Raw genomic sequence first — 15,126 nt, 5'->3', positions numbered from 1 at the left:
AATTTTGTAAATAAGTAATTTTTCTCCTTCACATATGCGTGCTGAAGAGTCTGCACTGATAGGCAGCACTGATAGGTAGCAATGATGGGCACCGATAGGTCGCACTGATGGGTACTAATAGAATGTACTGATGAGGAGGCACTGATAGACTGCACTGTGGAGGTACTGATAGGTGGTGCTGCTGGGCATTGTCAGGCATCACTGATGGGCACAGATAATCAGGACACTACAGGGGTGGACTGACCATTTGGAAACTCGGGCACTGCCCGAGGGCCCGGGGTCAGTAGGGGGCCCCATGAGATGCCCCTGGTACCTTTTTCATAGACTTTTTTGAGTTTGGGCAAGGACACAGGGACCCCATAATCCCCTATTGCCCGGGGGCCCCATGAGTTGTCAGTCCGCCCATGGGACACTGATCAGTGCCTTGATTAGCAGTGGAGATGTCCCCTCTGAAGATTGCTGCTTATCAGCTCTCCTCTCCTCATGTGCTGTCAGCGTGAATAGAGGACTGCTGATAACCAGCATTTCCTGTTTACATGTGATCAGCTGTGATTGGACACAGATGATTCCATGGTAAAAAGCCTATGTCATCGGCTCCTTACCACGATTGGTAATCCACTGTGTCTGAGGGACACAGCACACCACCGATTGCCGCACCTCATCCTCCCAGAATAAGAAAGCTCCTGTCAGTCTGTCATTTCCCAATACGGGGGTGGTAGGCAGTTAAACTAAATAGGTTGTTTTACAAGGTGAGGGTTTACAATCAACTTTAAAGCTGAACTCCGGGCACTTTTTTCCCATTGCAGTGGGGCTGTGCTCCATAGACCAAGAACAGTCCACTGCTGGACCATGGGGTAGCGCTATTTCCCGGGGGATTGAAGGATCGGGTGAATATATGCTTTCTGCTCACCCAAAACGAGCAGTTGACCCGTGCAGCCCCATGCACAGCCCCACTGCTTGAGGAAAATATTTTTTACTTAGATTTGTTCAACTTTAATGATACATTCGCTGATAATAAGATTGGATTTTAAACGTAGTACTATACTGTATGAGATTTATATTTTTGTTTTATCACTGTTTCGTGAGAGTCACTACATCTGATTGTTTCTATGATAGTTTACAAGGGTTTTAACCCTTCCCTACTGTATCCAAAATAATTAAAAAAAAGGTTTTGGATTTTAAGTGTTAGCAATAATTCATATAACTGACTTTCTATGCATATTCAACATCTAAAAAAACCTAGAGGAGGGAATTTTTTTAAAGGTACACTCCAGTCAAAGTGGTAAATAAAACATTGAGATGCAAACAAGGAACACAGCCTGTTTCTATGAAGCTCAGTTTTTCATCCAGACATAACTACACTGCATCAGTCCAACCCCATTCCTTTTGTCTGTAATCTGGTGGTCCTGGAATACACCTGCTGGAGGTTCTGTAGCATAGTCCTTGCTGCCTCTCACACCAGAAAAGCATCTTGTAAAAATATGCAGTACCAATAATTCCTCACAGATGGCCTTCAAACTCAACTCTGTCTGTGACCTAATTGTGTGGACTTCCCACCTCTGGCTTCTTGCAGGAGTAATGTGTAGTAATATTGTCTGTTAAATTGACATTGTAAGGATTTTAAACTTTAAACAATATGTTTATATACTTTTATATGTTTCCGTTTTACAAAAAAAAATACTGTATGCAGACATGACACAGGTTTCAGAGGGCATTGTGGGTTTTCTAAACAGAAAGTACAGCAGAAGCTATTTGCCTTGAGACTTCTCTCTCTGAATCTCCAGATAGGCCCCTCTGAACAGGACTCTGAACTTATTTAGCTGTGTGTAAATGTAGGTTTAAGGAATAAGCCTGTAAGCAAAAAGCTATTCGCAACAGAACAGCTAACAATAGACAGGTAAATATGTGAAAGGGAGTCAAGAGCTCCATCTGCTAACTTCAAATGTCAGTATGAAGGAGAATATTCATATGCCTTATTTTATACCTTATTTTATATGTATATGGCTTAAAGAAAATAATAAAAATTCTATTTAAAGACTGTGTTTATAGAAATAAGAAAAGTACAGCTATTACTAGTCACATTCAACCAAAACCCATCAAGGCATGGACTCCACTACACCTCTGAAGGTATGCTGTGGTATCTGGCACTAACCCGTCAGTAGCAGATCCTTTAAGTCATGTATGTTGTGAGTTGGGGCCATGCATAAGACTTGTTTTTCCAGTACATCCAACAGATGCTCAATTGGATGGAATCAAGAGAATTTGTAGGTCAAGTCAACACTTCAAACTCGTTGTTGTGTTCCTCAAACCATTCTTGAATTCCTCAGACCAGGCCACCTTCTTCCACTGTTCTGTGGTCCAGTTCTAATGCTCATGTACCCATTGTAGGTGCTTTTGGCTGTAGACATCGGTCAGCATGGGAGCCCTGACTGGTCTGCGGCTACCCAGCCCCATACGCAACAAAGTCCAATGCACTGGAACCAGCATTAACTTTTTCAGCAATCCAAGCTACAATAGCTCCTCTATTTGATCAAACTACATGGGCCAACCTTCACTCCCCGCTTACATCAATGAGCCTTTGCTGCCCATGACCCTGTCTTGGTTCACCGGTTTTCCTTCCTTGGACCACTTTTGGTAGGCCCTGACCACTGCAGACCGGGAACATCCCACAAGAGCTATAGTTTTGGAGTTGCACTGACCAGGTTGTCTAGCCATTACAATTTGGCCCTCGTCAAAGTCACTCAAATCTTTACACTTTGCCATCATTTCTGCTTTCAACACATGAACTTCATGGACAACATGTTCACTTGCTAATATATTCCGCCTCCTTTCAGGTGCCATTGCAACAAGATAATCAATGTTATTCACTTTACAGTCAGTAGTCATATTGGCTGATTGGTGTATTTAATACCTCTAGCAATATAAATACTGCTAGGATCTGAGCACCTATCTTTTCTTATTAGGTTGGTATTTCCTCATTGATAACAGTAACACTAGTTAATGCCATATCCTTCATACGTACAGTATGTAGTATATGTTGGCACAATCACATCAACCAATTTCTCACAAGCCCAAAAAGACATTTTAGCATTATCTGGGAGTTTTGGGGCTGGTAGGCTGCTCAGTCTCAAGCTCTAATAAAGATGACATGATTGCAATACCAAGCTAGACATAGTTTTTGTATACACACAAAAGGTCCGGGGTGTTTAAATGAAACCTATTCTGCGTAGAATATGGAGGCTACCATTGCTAATTCCCTGCTCAGAATGTTCAGGTTATGTGGTTTGCTCTGGCTTGAATATTTTCTTGATCACTGACCCAAGACAAGCATTCAGATCAGGAATTCAGTGTGAAATCAGAGATTATCAACTACAAACCTTGTCAGTGACTCAGAGATTAATAAAGTCACCGGACCAGAATGACAGCCAGAGAACTAGTATTTTCATAAGTGGGGTTCAGCAATGGCAGCTTTCATGCTCCCTTACTAAACGGATTCCTATCATTTGTTGCTGGCTCCCAGTCCAGCCTAGGTTACAATAGATAGGACCATCTAGCCACCATTTTTTGTAGCATTTGTTCCTGGTTATTTTTATGTTGTTCTATTTATTTTTTCCTCTTCCTTGCTTCCTTTTGTTATTCTGCAATCTTATTATTTAAAAAAATATAAAGTTTACAACAATAAAAGGAAACTCTTGCACAGCCTGTTGCTTCAAGATTTTATTTTCCTCTGAGAGTATTGAATAAGACAGTGTTTAGTAAATATTATAAATTTCCTTGCCTCTTGGCATTCCAAAACTTTTCGTTATGAATGTGCTTTTATTGCAGATCTGTACTGAATGTATCAATTATTAGATTTTCCTAGGCAGAAATCCAATTTTACTGTAATAAAAGCAGTTTACGTTCTCAATTATTTTCAGTATGTATTTGCATTGTTTTTCTTGGACATTTTAAGGCAGTAGTTCATATATAAAATGATTTGGTTACTGCATTCAAGATTCAGTTCAGGTACCATATGAAAGTTTTACTCTAAAGCAGGGCTACTGAATTAAAATTCACAGAGGTCCGGTTGGTAACATTTTCTTTCTGCAGAGGTCTGAATCTCATTTTTCTTCTAAGATGCAGGTACTTCACATCACAGCCCCCTTTACATTAGTGTCCTCAGTCCCCCCTCTCCCATCACAGCTCCCCTTACATCACAACCCCCATTCACATCAGAACCCCCCTAACATTACAGCCCCTCTTGCAATCAGAGATCCCTCCCTCATATCATAGTCCCTCCTTATATCACAATCACTCTTGCATATCACAGCTCCCTTTCACATTATACCCCACATATCACAGCTCCCCTTCACATCACAGCCCCCCCCCCATATTACAGCTCCCTCCTCACATCACAGCCCCCATATCAGAGCTTCCCCTTCACATGACAGCCCCCCATATCACAGCTCCCCCTTCACATCACAGCCCCCCATATCACAGCTCCTCTATCACATCACAGCCCCCATATCACAGCTCTCCTTCACATTATACCACCCATATCACAGCTCCCCCTCACATCACAGCCCCCTCCTTACATCACAGCCCCCATATCAGAGCTTCCCCTTCACATGACAGCCCCCCATATCACAGCTTCCCCCTCACATCACAGCCCCCCATATCACAGCTCCTCTCTCACATCACAGCCCCCCATATCAAAGATCCCCCCTCACATCACAGCCCCCCCATATCACAGCTCCCCCTCTCACATTACAGCCCACTCATCTCACAGCTCTCCCTTCTCAAATCACATCACAGCCCACCTATCTTACAACTCATCCTCTCATATCACAGCCCCCCCATATCACATCATAGCCCCCCATATCACAGCTCCCCCTTCGCATGTCACAGTCTCCCATATCACAGCTTTTACGTTTCACATCACAGCTCCCAGATCCCTCCCTCTCACACCCCCCTACATCATATCTCCCTCCTCTCACAACCTCCTTTCCCCCTCTCACAACCCCCCATTTCACAGCTCCCCCCCTCTCACTTCACTTCAGGATGGACTTCTCTTCTGAATGTACTCAGCTGCCACCACCAAACTCGCTGCATGGAGGAGGGCAGGAGGCATGGAAGGTCTGCACTGAGGGCGGGAGCTGTCCAACTCTTCTTGTTAAAAAGCAAGTGACCTGCTTTTTAATATGAAAGGTTGGGCAGCTCCTGCTCCCCCTGTAGACCTGCAGTATCTTCCGCCCTCCACCATGCTGTGAGTTCAGCGGCAGGCAAGTACATTCAGAAGAAGAGAGTGCCCTGCCATTCCTCCTGCCCACTACAATGCTGTGATTTTTAACAGCTGCAGCGACAGGAGGAGAGGAGTCCACTTAGGCTGCTAAGTGGTGCAGCCACGGTCCAGGCAGGACTTAACTCGTTCCACGTCTGTTCCACCATTTAGTGACGCCTGCTCTAAAGGATCTCCATCATGATATTGATGAGCTTTTTTAAACCACCTGTGCAGCATTAATACTTATATAGGTCTGTATTAAAAAACTTTATTTCAAAACTACATTTGTAGCAAAGATTTCCACCAGTTACTACAACTGTAAGTGTCCCAAATGTGATGGTGATGGACAAAGAGCAAACCATGTGGAGGAATCCTGGGGTATCACCAGAACTAGTGCTCCCATTGGAAGATTTCCAAGATTACTCTATTATGTTTCTGGTATGAACCCAAATTTTTAATATTGCAATCTCCTGTGGGGAAAAAAGTCCCTGGCCCTTTCCAAAAATGCAGCAGCTGAAAACGCATAGATGTGAACATATCCCATAGGAAACCATGTTAAATGGACTGTAGTGAGTTTCTGCAAAACACACAAAAAACACACAAAAAACAGCAACAAAATCCGGACAGGTGTTCTAACCTCTCTCTACTAAATCAAAAACTGAAAAAAAATTGCCTTTAGTTACATTTGAAATCTTTTGAACCACTGTGCACTGAATTTGAAATAGAGCAGACATGGTTGTATTAGTACCTGCAGCTTTACCATACACTACAAATGCAAAACAATGCTCCCACCATATCCATCTCCACCCATCCCACTGCTTGATGCCATAGTCTAAGAAGACAATACTAAAGGACCTCCTTATATGAGGGGCATTTAAGTCAAACCGGGATTTTTAATTTTACAAAAGGGATGCTAGCGTGGTGGTACTACACGCAGTAGTGAGTGGCAATTGTGTCCTATTACTGATAGGTGGAACACATGTCCCAGGCCAGTCCAAAGACTGTAATAAAGATGGCAGACAATAGTGTTAATTCATGCATGGAACAGCGTGTGGTGATGAAGTTTCTTTAGAATTAAGGCGTAAAACCCGCAGATATCTACAGAAGACTTCAAGCACAGTATGTTAATGAGATGCTCAGCCGCAGTAAGACATTTGAATGGTGTAAATGTTTCAAAGATGCCCATACATCCATCAGTGATGATCCCAGCTGTGGTAGTTCCCAACCTACAGCAGTCATTCCACCCAAAAAATTTAGAACAATTGTATCTTCAGGTAAAGTGATGGCAAGTGTTTTCTGGGACAAACGTGGCGTTAGTCATGTGGATTTTCTACCCCATGGTGCCACGATTAACAGTGAATATTACTGTCATGCTCTGAGTGATGTGCATACAGGTCTGTGTAAAAAATGGCCTGGGCAATGCACAAGTTCTTACTGCTCACCGTACTACATGCACATTATAGCAACTCAGCTGGGTGGTATTGCCACGTTCCCCTTACAGCCCAGGCCTTGCTCCAAGTGATTTCCACCTGTTTGGACGCTTAAAAGAGTTCTTCTGAGGTCAGCATTTCAGCACTGATGATGAAGTGAACCAGGCTGTCCTAGGTTGGTGCAGGTGTACTGAGAAATCTTTCTATGCTGAAGCTTTCCAGGCATTAGTTAAACGCTGGGATAAGTGTATAAATGTAGCAGGGGAGTATGTCGAAAAATAAATGCAGTTTCCGCTGCTTGAATTGAATTTGTTCTTTTATTATATAAACTCAAAAGTCCTGGTTTGACTTGAACACCCCTTGTAGAAGTACTGTGTATATCCAACCCGACTTACTGGCTGGATCAACAGGTGAAAATAAAGGTGTGCAGCCACCACATCAAAGGATTGTTAGGCCTCAATATATTATATTTTGGTTTTGGGGTGAAAACCGCTTTAAGACATACAGCCATTAAACCCTATACAATCTATTCAACTCATTTGTGCTAGTATTACTATGACATAAATACATGACTTTGGACAATTGCCGCTGAACCTGAGAAACAGAAACCTTCTTCTGTATTCATGAGAAAGGGATCTGGATGGGAAAATGGTCATTTGATGTAAAGTGGTGCTATGTCTAACACTTTATGCATGCCTGATGGGTTAGAGAACAGGTACCAACAGAGCGAGGGCCATGAAGAAGGTGGTTGTAGATGGCAGTGGAAGCAGGTTGGTCTATTTTCTTGTTTTTTCAAACCTCCTGTGAAATAATTCTTATTTATTGGGTATATGCTCCCACTAGATGTCAGCAAACAAACATCAGGAAACTCCTGTAGTTCTCTGCTGTAATCATTGTATCAATTGGACAAATTCACTTCATTAGTGTAGAACAGGAGTCTCCAAACTTTCTAACCAAAGGTCCAGGTTATTGTCCTTTAGGTTTTTGGGGGACCGGACTGTGGCCAGTGGTAGTAGAAAATGTCCTGACATTTGTGCCCCATCACTGGTTTTAATGGGAGGAATAGTGCCATATTGTTGATATCAATGGAAAGAATGGTGCTCCAATGATGGTGTCAGTAGGGGGACTGGTGCCCCATAAATGCTGTCAGTTGCTGGAATAGTATTCCAAGGGCCAGATGAAGGCGAGTAAAGGGCCACAGTTTGGAGACCACTGGTATAGAATGCCCTACAATTCTGAACAAACTTCATACAGCTAGTTTTGCTCCCTGTCCTATCACTCTATACAAGCATTTATAAAATGTCAACACCTCCAGCTAAAAACTTTCCACTAGTATATTATTGATGTCTTTATCATTGCTAACGGGATTTATTCTCACTTCCTGTCCTGGTAATGGGTGTCACACCCTAAAGGAAGCAAAGAAAAATCTCCCTAAAGAGGACAAATACAGCATTTAAGACTTGATTAGGGGCTCTTTCACACCATCCAGCACACTAAAATGCATGGACCCTGGTATGTAGAAGCAGTGTTAGAATACATTACACTGTTGTTTTTTTTTCTTTATAACTTTATTAAAGTGTCATAAAATTACACTTCATTTAACAATATGCACCTGTAAGAGAAGCTCAGTACATTATGGATCCAGAAGACTGTCACATGCTCATAATTATGAGCAAAAGGCTCAATGCAAAACGCATTAGCACACACACACACAAACATATTAGTATGTGCTCAAAACATACACACATGTGCACACGCATGGCTGGCACTTTTGCCAAACAGCCTATTTAAGCTGGACTATGACATGAATGGATTGCTGAGTGGTCTTCTGCTAGTTTCTGCTTATCCTGAGCCTTGACCTGCTATACCTGCCTACCCGTGTACGACACTGCTTGCTCCTGACCTGTCCTTTTATTCCTGCCTGCCTGTTGTGACCTCAGCTTGTATCCTGACTCTGCTTCTGTCTTGTGCTCCTGTACCTCGCTGCCCGGTTGTGTACTTATCCCGGCTTGTATCCTCATTTTGTCCTCTTCCTGATGTTTCTGCACCTCGCTGCCCAGCTGTTGATGACCTTTTGGCATGTGCACTGGCTATGCTCCTACCTGCCAATCCTGCCTGGTGATCTACAGTCATCTGCTTCCTGCAAACAACAGCTGGTGCTACCTGTTACATGGACCCTCATACCACTCTGTCTTCACACCTCCTGTCATTATTACCAGAGGTGTTGGACAAGAGGTGCAAGAGAAGTCCCCCCTCCAGCTTGATCTCCACCAGGTTCATGACAGCACCATACAATCCATATGCATTATCTCCTCAGTGCTTAATGTCAACATAACCAGTAGGTTAACTGCTCAGCACTCAGTACCCAACATATTTGCTTTAATCTCTTAGCCCCTATTCTTTTTTGTGTGTAGTTAAAAAAAAAAAACCTCAGCTCATGACTGACTTTAATCTGACGTCTCTCTTGTGCTGCTGGCTCCAGCATTCAGTAAAATCTTCCTCTATCAAGCCCAACTCTCATCACTGCCATAATCTTCTGATGTTGAGGAAGATTTCAGAACTAAACGAGCTGTGATAGGCACTCATCAAACCTGCCCGGCTATACCTACCCTTCCACCTACCTCTTCCATTCATAGATGTGCTATAGCTTCTATGAACGAAACACAAATCGATAAACGAGGGCTGGGGGCACACTTTGAGCTTCTCGTTAGTCATGTCTCTTGTGATTTTTTTTTTTTTAAAAACTGTGACTAAACTTAGGCTTTTAACATTCTCTGGTAACAAAGCCCAGCTCCATCTCCCATGTCCCAGCACTACTTCCACAGGTTCTGAACTCTATGACACTGTCACTGCTGATAACCTAATTATATTTTTGGTGCATTCTTTTCAACCCCCATTGTCCCATTCTCCCCAATTTCACTGAACGCACTTTCCTGTTTCCTTCCCAACACCTTCACAGTTGGAGCGTGAAGATGTTGGGCCCCTTTACCAGACACTGATTTTAACCACTTTTCCTCCTCTGTAAAACCCTCTGTGTGAAAAATTTGGCTCCCTTGCTGCTGCTGCTCCATAATTATTCCTTTTTGTAAATGGGTGCCATTTGCATTATGCAGCACTTTATTTCTACTTATTTTGTTATCTATGGAAAGATTAGTAACCATCATTTGTGAGTCAAAAGATTAACTGCACAGTAGCGTAGTGGTCAGCACTCCTGCATTGTAGCAGTGGGTTGCCTGGTTAATCACCTCAATAATGGACACTTTCACCCCCTTCATGCCCAGTTTAATTTTCAGGTCTCAGTGCTGTTACACTTTGAATGACAATTACTTATGCAACACTTTACCCAAGTGTAATTTTTTTTTTTTTACAAATAGAGATTTCCTTTGGAGGTATTTATTCACCACTTACATTTTACTTTTTGTTAAACAATACAAGTCCAAATTTTTGGGAAAAAAACACGGTTTCCTTTGTTTCTGTTATAATATTTTGCAAATAAATACTCTTTCTTCATAAATGTAGGCCAAATGTATTCTGCTGCATTTCTTTAGTAAAAATAACCCAAATGTGTGTATATTATTTAGTATGTAGAAAAGTTATAGAGTCTACAAACTATGCTATAATACTATATATTTGATAAACAATCAATCCTGATGTACTGACAGCCTATCTCATTTCGTGAGGCCCAAAAATGCCAGGATAATACATATACTGTCAAATGATCCTTTTTGTCAAGCAGATAGTCCAAGATATTTAGTAAGAGCCATGGTGAGATTTTTTCAAGTAGTAATTTTTTGTCAGAATAAAAGTAAAGGACACAGCGCCTCTAAGTGTAGACTGTATAATAATTTTAATAAAAGGTAAGCATAACAACTCACATCTTAGTGTAATAAAACAGGCTCATAGGGATGAAAGTGGTACGCCTGTTGCCAGATGTAAAGACTGCTCTGGAGAAGAGGAACCTAGTCGGTCAGCAGGACGCCCTGCAACAGGTAAGGCATAGATGGTAAGGCCTGGTTGGGTCTTCCAATATGTCCGGAGCTAGTGGCGTTGGGCGTCTGACGTCATCGGAATGCAATGCATTTTTGAGCATGTGAGGGAACCACCGTGGGCCGGCACGCTCTTTCATCAGGTGTAGGTGGAGCATAGGAATAGGAAGGGAGAGCCCTAAATAGAGCGACGGGGGATAATGGACAGAGCTGGGGGTGGGGAGACTAACAAGTGACAGGACAGCAGAGCGATATCTGTCTAAGGGGCATGGTGAATCCAATAATGACACAGTGAGGATATACAAAATCAAGATAAATGACAACAAATATTGGAATAATAACAAAGGATCATCATAATGCACAAAAAATTTAAACAGTGATAAACATGACAATGATGGAAATGATTCATAAGGGAATAAAAGGAAAAAAAAAATAGAGGAGGAGGGGACATATATATATGAAATAGTCTCCTGTGCACAAAGAATATATATTTAAAAATATATGTAAAATTAATATAATATAGGACTAAAAAAGGGGGGGGAGAAGGATAGCCCTACTTATTGGTGGCGGTATAAGAGAACATGCAGACATATGGAGTAGAATAAATAAGCAAATGTTGACATAAAAATATGATTATGTGGTGAATACATATTTCCAGGTGTGGAGATGTAATGATACATTGATGAATATGAGACACTTTGACAATAAAGTTTTTATACATACACCGTAATTAACATGGGGATGCAAGTATGTGTATATAAATGGATCCAAGGACACCAGTACCATTCACAAGCATGTGTGACCATGAAGCCTAGAGTGGTTAGTGCAAATGTATATAGTGTGTTATCTATCCATCATAATGCTTGCTAAAGAACACAACCTCCTTGGGGTATTTGGGTATAGAGTACCCCAAGAAGGTGGTAATTATGCAATTAATATTATCTTGAGGTGTGATTATATAATGGTGGCAATCTCCAGCTCCTCATTAAGGCCAGCTGGGGGACAGGGTGTCAAGGGCATGTATCCAGAATGTTTCCCTGTGGCAGAGGCTGTAAAAGCGCTCCGCCTCAGGGAGATCATGGGGCATGATCTCGACAACCCAGACCTGAAGTCCAGCAGTGGATTTGTTGTGGGTGTCCAGAAAATTTCAGGGGATACTGTGCTCATCTTTACCCCCTTTGATTAGGTGACGGTATTCGCCAAACCTGCAGCGAAGGGTGCGTATAGTGCGACCTACATAAAGGAGGCCGCAAGGGCACCTGAGGCAGTAGTTAACAAAAGTGGAGGAGCAATTATGAAATTCTGTGAATTTATGGTATTTTCCTTTATGGTGGAAACCCTTTAGGCCTTGTTGGACAAAGGGGCATGTTTTGCAGCAGACCTTACGGCACTGATACATGCCTATAATAGGAGTGGAGAATAGAGAGGATACAGTGCTGGGCTGGATAGATTTTAATTTACTAGGGGCTACTTTATTCTTTAGATTGGGGGCTTTTGTATAGGTGATCATAGGTTTGGGAGGAATAATATCCCTCAGGTGGGGGTCTTGTAGAAGGATATTCCTGTGTTTCCTTAAAATGTTATTCATTTTTGAATGTTTCCCATGGAATCTGGTGGTAAATCTTACTGCATGGGCAGGGTTCTCTAAAGGTCTATTGCTATTGGGTTTGCCAGATAGGTAGAGGGTGTAAGCTTCTTCTACAAGCTTATCAGGATATTCTTTTTCTGCACATGTTTTCTTTAGGATGTGGTGGCTACTCTTAAGAGCTGTAATTCCTGAACCCTTGTGCCTGTGTCCAAATATATATGAACCTACAGTTGTGTTCAAAATAATAGGAGTCAGACATCACTAACCTGATCAATCACTGTTTATGGTAGAAATGATATTTCTACATGGCAAATTATTTACTAGCAGGTGTAGTAGAGTAATAGAAATCCAACAGACCCAACAGTCATGACATGCATGCTGCTGATTCTGTGTCATTGAATCAATAATTGAAAGGGGCATGTTCAAAATAATAGCAGTGTGGAGTTCTATTAGTGAGGTCATTCATTCTTTGAAAAACAGGTGGCAATTATTGCCCTTATTTAAGGAAGGAAGGCAGTAAATGTTGTACATGCTGGTTACAGTGCATTTCTCTCTGAAATTCTGAGGGAAATGGGTCGTTCCAGACATTGTTCAGAAGAACAGCGTACCTTGATTAAAAAGTTGATTGGAGAGGGGAAAACATATAAAGAAGTGCAGAAAATGATAGGCTGCTCAGCTAAAATGATCGCAAATGCTTTAAAATGGCAACAAAACCTAAAAGACGTGAAAGAAAACAAAAAACTACCATTCGAATGGATAGAAGAATAGCCAAAATGGCAAGGACTCAGCCAACAATCAGCTCCAGGAAGATCAAAGAAGGTCTAAAGTTACCTGTGAGTACTGTTACAATTAGAAGACGCCTATGTGAAGCCAAGCTATCTGCAAGAAGCCCCCGCAAAGTCCCACTGTTGAAAAAAAGACGTGCTGAAGAGGTTACAATTTGCCAAAGAGCACATTGACTGGCCTAAAGAGAAATGGCGCAACATTTGTGGACTGATGAAAGATTGTTCTTTTTGGGTCTAGTGGCTGGAGACAGTTTGTCAGACAACCCCCAAACACTGAATTCAAGCCACAGTACACTGTGAAGACAGTGAAGCATGGTTGCGCAAGCATCATGATATGGGGATGTTTCTCATACTACGGTGTTGGGCCTATTTATCGCATAGCAGAGATTATGGATCAGTTTGACTACATCACAATGCTTGAAGAGGTCATGGTGCCTTATGCTGAAGAGGAAATGCCCTTGAAATGGGTGTTCCAACAAGACAACGACCCCAAACACACCAGTAAACGTGCAACATCTTGGTTCCAGACCAACAAGATTGACGTTATGGAGTGGCCAGCCCAATCCCCGGATCTTAATCCAATAGAAAACTTGTGGGGTGACATCAAAAATGCAGTTTCTGAGGCAAAACCAAGAAATAGAGAAGAACTGTGGAATGTAGTTCAATCATCCTGGGCTGGAATACCTGTTCACAGGTGCCAGAAGTTGGTTGACTCCATGCAACACAGATGTACAGCAGTTCTCAGAAACAGTGCTGATACAACTAAATATTAATTAAGTGATTCAAAGGAAAGCCAAATCTTCAAACATTTTTCAGTTTATATAGTGAATATTTGAGTTTGTAAAGAAGAATACAAACACTGCTATTTTTTTGAACAGTCTAATATTCACTTTTCTTCAATTTGTTTAGAGGAACAACACAAATTTGATATATTTTTCTTCATGTTTTGATTTGGAATAGAATGTGTAGTGTTCCCAATGCATTTGTGTGTATGGAAATAAAAGCTATTAGAAGGATTTTGAGCTTTATTCACTTTTTTCAACATACTGCTATTATTTTGAACACAACTGTAACTGTATATCTGCCAAAGAATGTGAGACGTGCCGCAAATGGGTTGTTTTGCCAGATTTATTTGTGTTCTCAGTAGCCCATGGCAAGGTTGGTGTATGATGGTGCAAAAATGTCACCAAAAGCAGTGCCTTGTAATTGGAGAAAAAAATCCCCATCAAAATTTAAATTATGCATCAAGCAAAAATTAGTGGCCACAAGTATAAAATCCGCTTGTTTTGGGTTGATGAGGGGGTCATCTGACAGAAAATGTTTTACGGCCATGAGTCCCAGATGGTGTGAGATGGATGTATAGAGTGAACTAACATCTAGAGAGGCCCAACAGTAGGTGGAAATCCAGTTATATGGCATGAGTAAGTTGTATGAGGTGGGTTCTGTCTCTGATATAGGACTGCAAACCCTGGGCTAGAGGTTGTAAGAAAAAATCTACATATTGTAAGAAACCGCTGGTAATGCTGTCAATTTAGGCAACGATGGGTCTACCCGGTGGATTAATTAGGCTTTTGTGTATTTTTGGGAGGTGGTAAAAATAGGGGGTCTTGTGGAAAGTTTTATGCAAAAAAGTTGGCTTCTAGTTTGGCAATATTCCTTTGGGAGAGTGCTAAATCAACTAGGAAATTAGCTAGTGGTTGTAACTTGGCTAAGGAGTCTGAAAGTAGTCTAGTAGCTTCGGTTATATATTCAATTCTGTCTTGAATAACTATGCCACCTCCCTTATCTGCAGGTTTAATGATATTAGTATTATCCATAAGATTGTTTAAGGCTGTTTTTTCTCAGGGTTTGATGTTGTCAAGTTGAGAGGTTTTAGTATTACATACACAGTGTAAGTAGAATAAACAACTTCGTAAAAAGTCTCCAAAAAGGGACCCTTGAAGTGGGAGGGGAAAAAAAGGTTGACTTGGGTCTGAAAGTAGTGTGTTTGATGGGTGGAGAGGTGGCTAAATGTTGGGTTAGTAAGTCAAGTTCAAAATCTTGATTATCATCATGGAGTATGAGAAGACTGTCTTGG

The sequence above is a fragment of the Staurois parvus genome, unplaced genomic scaffold, assembly GCF_062004578.1.
Source record: "Staurois parvus isolate SC_StPar_1 unplaced genomic scaffold, SC_StPar_1.0 ptg000321l, whole genome shotgun sequence".
NCBI lineage: Eukaryota > Metazoa > Chordata > Amphibia > Anura > Ranidae > Staurois > Staurois parvus.
The sequence above is the reverse complement of the archived record's forward strand: the minus strand, read 5'-3'. Positions refer to the sequence as shown.